Source organism: Pagrus pagrus, assembly GCF_965226575.1.
Source record: "Pagrus pagrus genome assembly, chromosome: 9".
NCBI lineage: Eukaryota > Metazoa > Chordata > Actinopteri > Spariformes > Sparidae > Pagrus > Pagrus pagrus.
This window is the reverse complement of record NC_140193.1, coordinates 31127035-31135915: the sequence shown is the minus strand read 5'-3', so window position 1 is coordinate 31135915 and position 8881 is coordinate 31127035. Positions and strand designations below refer to the sequence as shown.

General features: G+C 41.6%; 1 long non-coding RNA gene across 1 annotated transcript; it reads left to right on the top strand.

Moving 5' to 3' along the window:
- The first annotated feature begins 8075 nt into the window (after positions 1-8075).
- On the top strand, positions 8076-8666 carry LOC311262547. The gene is made up of 2 exons (XR_014623270.1): positions 8076-8161; positions 8451-8666. It is a non-coding gene; the product is annotated as an uncharacterized lncRNA (long non-coding RNA).
- The last annotated feature ends 215 nt before the right edge of the window (positions 8667-8881 follow it).

The window sequence follows — 8881 nt, the reverse complement described above, 5'->3', positions numbered from 1 at the left end:
TCTGTGTTTGGCGTAGCATCGTACTCTGCTGGGCAGCAAATCCACTCCACAGCCTAGTCACCTTGTCTCTCCTCACTTTGCCCAGCAAGCTAGCATACTGCCCTCCGTGGCAGGTTTCATAGTGTCGGCGGATGTTAAATTCTTTGAACACCGCCACTGTCTCTTTGCAGATTAGACAAACTGCCTTTTCCTTGCACTGGACAAAAAAATAGTCATCTGTCCACTGCTGTTTAAAAACTCTGCACTCTGAATCTATTTTCCATTTCCCCAACAGTTTCGACATTTTGTTGTCTGGTTTTCTTCCGTTCTCCTCGCCCGCGCACACTTGATCACAAGCCGCACTTGGCGCTTGACCGAGAGCGTGACTTGATGCTTAAGTCACGTCGGAATATACCATTGTGTGAGGGGGTGAAAATTAGCTACTACTGCTTTATAGGAAAATGCAATTTTAAAAAATAGGCCATGTTTAGAGGGATTGTTTGGGATCGTTAAGCTGGCCACTCCAGTTGTTTAGGCGGGCCGGATGTGGCCTGGGGGCCGTAGTTTGGGGACCCCTGATCACGATAGTTGAGGTGAGTTGCAGAGTTTTGGCGATATCAGCTGTAGCGAAGTCTGCCTTCTCTTAACTATAATGGACCTAGATGGCACTTAGTCTGTGGTGTTCAAAGTGCCAAAAAAATACATTGGCAAAATTCAACAGCAGTGTCTCTTTACAGAAATCATGACCTGCTTAATTCACAGACCTTGTTGTGTGTAGTTTCATGTCGAAACTATTTTTTTTACCCAACTGCACCTGCCAACCATATAGTGGTAAAGTAAGCTACTACTGATGGATGAGAGCCTAGCTAACTGCTAGTGAATGAAGGCAAATAGTTCCGATATTAAACTGCTCACAACAATATTGTGGCAAAAGCTCAATATTGAGCTGAAACCACGTAACATTTCCAGTGCGCTAGCTTGGCGCATGTGGAGGGGCGGTCCACAATCGTTCACAGAGCCTGTCCCCTCTGCCTAGCCCAGAGACACAGCTGTGAGCTCGCTCGGCATGCCGAAGAGGATGGTGTGTTTTCTGAGGAAAGTACAGCTGTTAATCCACTGTGTCAGCGCCTGTTTGTAATACACACCAGTCGCCACAAGATCACAGACACAACCAGAGAATATTTGATTAGCACAGTCAGATGCAGTTGAAATCCTCCATGCTGAAATCTCTTTTAGAAAGTCTGCTGTGATTAGTTGTTTCTGATAGCTACTTATAAGGGAACAACCAATCACAGCAGAGCACACAGCCCAAAATCCCAAATGACACAATAGCCTGACAGGGCTTTACAATCTGCGCCACACACAACATCTATTACCTATGTTTAGACCCTCTGTTTGGATACGGACAAATTCCACAATAAAGGAAAAACATCCTCAACAAGTGTGTCAGTTATGAATCATTTTTAGCCTGTAATCATCTCATCTATGCAGCTGAATCTCATGGATGAGCCTACGGTCCATCCTAAAACACGTTTTTTCTCTAACATAGTATCTATGCTCCACAGAGCAAATAGAACAAGTAGGATTTGAAAGCCCCACATGTTCAGGTCATTAGCTGGTAAGCCATGGCCTGAGCAGTCCCATATGGGGATTGAGTCATAGTCTGTCCTCCTACACCACAGGCCCTCCATGATGTTTTACCCCTATGAAAGGCTCAGTATTGAAATGATGAATGGCGTCAGCCTCACGGTGCAGCTCGGGGGAAACGAGTCACAGCCAGGAGGTCATCGGTCCAAGCCTGCTTCACACGTGAACATAATCACGCTAATATACACCCATAGGCATCAGTGGGTTAACACACTTAGGGACTACTTAGCTAAGCAAACTTCACTGAAGAATCTATTCACATGTCTCAATGGGTAGGTTGTCTGCCATGTTGGTTGATATAATTAAAGGTTTTTCAGAATGGTGAAGATCTGGTACCTGAGAACTGGTACGGAGAATGAATTTATTGCTTTTTCTCTGTGCAGAGTATGCTCATGTGTTCTAAAAGTTTTTTAATGCTATAAAAGCTCCTCTGATGGCCAAAAAAGTACATTTTGGCCTTCTTTTTGGAAAAATGAACTGAAACTGAAGGTTTATGTTTTAATTTATTTGATGAAAAACAGACCATGCATACATGCTTTTTAATAAAACACACACAATACTGTCAAATCAGCTAATGAGATTATAAGCATAACATATGATCAGAATGCATTGTTTATAATTACCTTTACATCACACAATCGTACACATCTGTAATATTTTCAGTAATGCAAATAGTAAATTCACAGTAAAACCCAAATTCAGTCTGATGATTGGGCTAACTTTGCTTTAGCTCATCTTTGAAGTGGAATGCTAAGTATCATAATAACACAGCCACAACTATTGTGTTTCCATTATGACTTGAACGGCAGCATTTGCTGTTTTTTCCTTTTTAAGACTTTCGGGTATTTCTCCTGGCCACGGTCTCATCTCTCCCTCTTCCTCTACGGTACAATATAAACAATTAAAATGTTGAAGAAAATATTGTAAATCTTTCCTATGGTCTCCTGTGGGTTTTCATTTTGTGCTGTTAGTGTTTGCACAACAGGAGTGGATGGGCTCTCTGGTCTCAGAAAAACACCTGTGGTTGGGATTGAGCTTCACACCCGGGAGCCATCAACACACACACGCACATACATGCACACTCACATAGCTGCTCTGTGTTTTCACATGTGAAGCCATGGTCTGTTGAAGTGGAAAACAACAGTACTACATAGAGGACACAACCTCAAAAAGAACAATGGACTGAGAGTGAGAAAAAAGGCGTCATTAAAAAAGAACAATCTGCCCATTCTGAAGTCAGTCTGACTTGAATCAACCTCTGCATGTTGCTCAGTCAAATAGTTTTTATGTTCCTGCTGAGCTACACTAAATGATGACATATGAGATTCATTAGGTTACTTCAGTCATGTGTAAGCAGTCCCCTTTTATATCTAAACCAGCTCCTCTCTATCATTAGGTTCCACGTTAAAAACTGTGTCGGTGGTGATGGTCAAGGAGTCTACTTCTGAAGCACGTTGGGAGGAATATAGCAGATACCAATTAAAGGACACTTGTTGACCTCTGTAATCAGCATTTTAATTATTTTTCTGTAAACATGGGATTTTGTATGGATGGGCTCTGTCTTGTACGACTGTTTCTATCCTGTAAGTAATAGTGTGTTAATAAAATGTTCTACCTAGTATTTCTAGTGTGCCCTGCTGTTGCATTAGACCATATTCACATGTCAGCCATAGTCCTTTGATGCCTCACAGGGTGGGAAGCCCAACTGCTGGGGTAATGTTATGCTGTTGTGTTCCAGGTTAGAAGTTGTAATAAGGTAGAGAATCTGACAAATTGTTAGAATTTTACCACCTGTCACTGAAAAGATGAAAATCTAGAGGGCCATCTGGACATACTTCAAGGTAAAACAACATATTTGATAACCCATTAGTTAATGTTAGCATTCAACCATGTCCTAGCTAACATTACCATTTGATTACATTGTGTGTTTTACTTTCAGGTTTAAATAAATGTGTCCAAGATGTGTGTTAATATTTTAAAATGAATTTACGTATTTCCTAATGGATCGTATAAGACTAATAGTTTACCAAATATGTTGTTATACCTTGAAATACGGCCTGATAGCCCTCCAGATTTTCGATATCAGTTGTCTTCTCATTTGCTGATCATGAGTTGCTATGGCAACGGTTTTGTTATTTAACTGTTATTTTTTTTGGCTTTGTTGCTAAAACAAGTACTACCTATGCTTTTCATTGTGTGTCTTTCATAATGATATGCAGTAAGCCTGTTTGAAGTGATCATATACCAAAAGACTGATCAATGCTGATACTTTATGCTAATAGATATAGGAGTGATAACACAGTACATGCTTTGAATACCTTAGATATATATTGAAGTGTTCTAAGTAAACCGAATGGCATACAGCAAATGATAGACCCCTCATTACAGCCATAAGATGTTAACATGCTATTTTTTTCAGCTTTGTTGCAAAACAAGTATTACCTATGACAATACATTCATCAGCATTGGAGAAGAAAGGTTTTGAGTTTAGAGCAGCAGATCTTTCAGACAGCTGACGAGGCTCAGACCACACAGAAACCAGTGACAATGGTTTTTAATATCTTTAACTTCAGTTTCTCTTTCAAACTCAGCGCTTGTTGCTGCTGTTTACATGTACTCAAACGCAAATGAAGAAAATGCACTACCTGTTTATGCATATATGTATATGAATGACAATATATCTTCTATGTTTATGTAGCATGAAGGAGTTATTAACTCTAATTTTGTTATGCAACCCTGTCTTGTATAATGACAAATAAATCATCTCGAACCTTGAATTGAGACGCTGTGAAATGATTTGTCAGATTCCCTATATTTATACAACTTACAACTTGGAACACAATGTTACGACATTTGCGCTTCCCTCCCAGAGCGTGATGTCAGAGGAAAATGTTCACCATATGAACATGGACTTTCGCTTAGGATGAGGGGTTTATGTGATGTGGGAGCCAATAAAAGCAGTAATCTACTTTTGTCTTCATGGTTTTTGGTTTCTCATAGGCCAGCCCACTCCATCATTTTACATCATAAGGAATTCCTCTTATTTAAAATCTAGACAGGTTTGTCTGTGCGCACTCATGTGTCACATAAATGTGTATGTGCGTAACATGTGACAGGTTACTCTCTCACTGACCTGTCAGCGGGCTGATAAAACAGAAGGAGAGTTCAAAAGTCAAGGGGCAGGGTCAGAGGTCATCGTGTTTATGAATGCAGCCCTAGACTGGATGTGCTGCGTCAACAAAAATTCATTAGGGTCAGGATGTTACTGTGGAGTGGGACAATGTTTCCAAACAGAGTCCCCTATTTCTAGCAGGTTGGTCTGTAGCAAACTTGATGTACAAGATATGTCCAAATTTCTCAATATCAAATTGTGAGATGAGCAGGATTTCTTCTATCCTTGAAATGACTTGAATGGCTGATGTTTTCTACTGACACCTCAAGAATACAGAAACATACAGTACATATATACTTAAATGTACTTTTTGGCCTTTTCATGGCTTTATTTATAGGACAGCTTACAGAGATGACAGGAAATTGGGATGAGAGAGAGGGGGGATGACACGCAGCAAGGGGCCGCAGGTCGGACTTGAGCCCTGGGCAGCTGCGGCGAAGGCCGAGTCTTTCTACATGGGAAACATGCTCTACCAATTGAGCTACTGGGGAGCCCCGTTGAACTAAGATACTTGAAAATACTCTATGGTGTGTCTGTAACGCTGTCAAGTTAATGACAAATCAACATTTTGATTAAAATTAGGGTGGGGTGAGACTCCAAGATAGGGTTAGCTATCCACTGAACCCAGACCATCTCAGAATCATGGATGTAGCGGGCTGCCATTCATCCACACCCCACTAACTGTTTTGTGAGGCATATAAGAATTATTGGCACCTTTGGGCTCTAAATCCCAGAAAGAACTCAAGATGTCAGTGAAGTTTCAGACATATCATTCTCAATAAGAAACCCTTTGAACAGCACATGTGATACACAGATGGGTTTAGGACATCAGACGTTGTAAAGAGTTTGATTTTAACAGAAAAGGGGTGGTACAGGAGAGCCAAAACTCAATCCTGAGCTGTGCCCAGATCCATATTGCATACTGATACCATAAAAGTTCAGTACATAAAGTGCATTCAGTACATAAAGTTAAATTACTGGAATAGATTTACACTTAGTAGTCAATCAAACTGCAGTTTTAAAAGGTACTACCAGTTTAACTTTACAGAAACAACAAGCTGATTTCCCAGAGTTCCTACTGTGCTGTTGGTTTTCCAAGGTCTCACCACCTTTTGCAGTTTCTTTAAATTTTTTCCATCTGTGAGTATCTCCACCACTCCTTTGTGCTTTGTGGGACAATAGCATCCACTAAACATAGTTGTACATTTTCCAGTGTTAACACATACTCAAAACCAAGTTTTAAAGCGTTTCTGTTACAGAGACAAACAGACATTGTGGATACAAAAGGAAGGCTGCTATAGAGACACAGATCTGATATACAGTATGTGCCACACCTATCATGTCCTGTGACCTGCTTAGTAAAAAAAATCATGTTGTGAACTTCACAAAATGAATGAACACTTTATTTATCAGCTCTGCTGGATGCTGGATGTTGGGGTCGATGGGTCAGTATCAGTTGCACATGTGAACACCACATGCAGAACATTTGAGGTGCATCTTCCGCTATGGCTTACGCATCTGCTCCCCTCATGTTTGATGTGTGTGTACTTGCATATGATGTGGACCACCACTTCTGTGACTTTACTGGTTTGTCTCAATGTAATAAAGATCTGATGGAAGTAAAATACAAGGTTCAGCTGGCAGTCCTGGGAATGATTTACACTCTGGCTCATTCAGAGCGAAGTGAACAGTCTGTGTAGTGGGCAGAGGACTGCAGTGATTTTGCACACAGAATGTAATTACAGAGTAAACCATAGAGACTCTGTGGACTTTAGAATAGAACGCATGTAGCAATCAGTGCTCTGTGTGATGCTTACAGCACAACAAGCTACTATAAAGAGACAGATCAAGCATATCCAAGCCCATCTTGTTCAGCCCACCATAGCAGGAGCACAGCCTCTGTCTTCTAGTTGACTTGAACCCAAAAATGTTGAAATCACATGAGCAATATCACACTGTTAATATCTGCTGACACCAGGAGGAGCACAGGATGCTCGAGGCCCTTTTGCTGCTCCCATCATACAAAAACACATCTGTTTAATGGTAGATTCACTTTCTGGGAAACCTACATGTGACTCTGATATAAACTGTACATGATAATTTTTTTTCTAGACACAGCCTGGTAGCCTAGCTGACTGTGTGTTGACTCCCTGGTGTGTTGGTGTAAATAAACAGCTGGCACCGTCTTGTTCCTGCTGGAGGTTTTGAGACAAAAGAGAGTATGAGGGAGTTCAGAGGTGGTATTAACACAAGTCCTGAGTGAGCCACTCAATTGTGGACCGCTTTAAGGCGTCAGTTCACACCTGGCATTAACATGCACCTCGACATGCTTCTCCAGTGATGGGATCTCACTTCCCTGCTCTATATGCAAATTGACATGTAGATCAGTGGGACAAACAGACATGGCGTTTTTCACAAAGAAATATCTTGGAAAAAAAAAAAATTATTACATTTGTCAAATTTACAACAAGGCCCAAATAGTTACGAATGTGTTGTTGATAGCGTTTCACAAAGCTTATAAAGTTTCTCCTAACTCCTAACTCAAAAGTGATTTTTTTTTTAAGGGAGTCTGGGGACTTTATCCTCTGGTCACAAAGAAGTAGCCTATATTGGTTACTGTTTCATTTATTTGAAAAATTGTTCACTGTCTATGAAATGTTGCGTTCTCTCTGGCTCAAATGATTTAGAATTTGCTGTAGCCGTTTCTCAAAGTTTGTTCAGTTTCTCCTCACTCAACAACTCTTAAATCACCTGATTTGTAAGGGAGTCTGGAGATATTGTGGTTACTGTCATGGTTTGGAGTTTTCAGGTGAATTTTCTGTGCTTGGTGTTATTTCCTTTTTGCCTGTGTGTTTCAGAGGGGACGTGGAGGCTGGGTGTGTCTTTCCTGGAAGGCTAGAGTTTTCTGTCTCACACACCTGCAGCAAATCTCATCAAGTCCCTCTTAAATGCTCTGGGCTACTCTGCATTTGTTGCCAGATTGTTTCGTCTCTACTACGTGGTAGATCAGACCTTCAGGCCTCTAGAGAATATTTATGTTTTTGCTCTCCTGCAAACCTAACCTTGTCTCTCCTCGCCTTCTCCAGTGTGGACATCCTCCTCGAGCTCCAGCCTCACAAGCCACCAGCCTCCAGCCTACGCACCTCTGCCACTCGTCTCAGTCCTCCCCGCTTACTCTCCGAGCCTGCCTACCCGCGCTCCGCTCTGTGCTTCAGCACAGAAGGCCACAGCTCTGCCACCAAGCCAGTGACCCACCTGTCCAGCACTCCCCCGAGCTCGACATCAAGTAACCCCTCTGCTGACGAAGCCTCCCTGCACCCAGCTCCTGCCAGCTTATCACCTGCACTATTACCTGACCCTTTTGTAAATAAGTTCCTTTAAACCTTCCCCAGTCTGTTGTCTGTATCTTGGGTCCTGCAAAATACCTACCAACCGTCACAGTGTGCAATCTTCTTCTTCTTCTTCTTCCTCTTCCTCCATAGAGGATGTCAGTTCAGTAGGCGGTGTCTGTGTGTGTGTGTGTGTGTGTGTGTGTGTGTGTGTGTGTGTGTATAGCTGGTTCACAGTTCAGATGCTTTTAATTGTTTTTGATTATTCTTTAGCATCACTTTACCAGAGGCTGCTCAGGACTGATCTTATCTATTGTTTCCAGATGCCTCAGATCCAGTGTTGCATCTCACCACTGACAAATGTCACCTGCAGCACTGTGGGAGAAAACAGGAGGGAAATGAAGAAAAGTGATGAGACTTCTCTGACAGTATATGATGTGGTTATTGTATTAAAATAACAGATTCTGTACAGGTGGAAACCGACTTTGTTTAAAATAAACTAGCAGCTGTACAGCGTGATGCAGCAGTGGCTCATATTATACAGTGTTTTGCCCTTGCAGTGAGAGTGGATGTGGCTCAGACCTAGTGGTTTACTTTTCTTTACTCAGGCCTTAATTACAAGCCAAACTGGGAAACTTTCTTAGAGGAAATGGAAAGAGTCTGATTTTGGCCGTCAGCAAGAGCAAAGAGGGTCACTGCAATTACATTATTTTGGCAATAAACATGTAAAGACAACATTCAGTTGTGCCTTTTC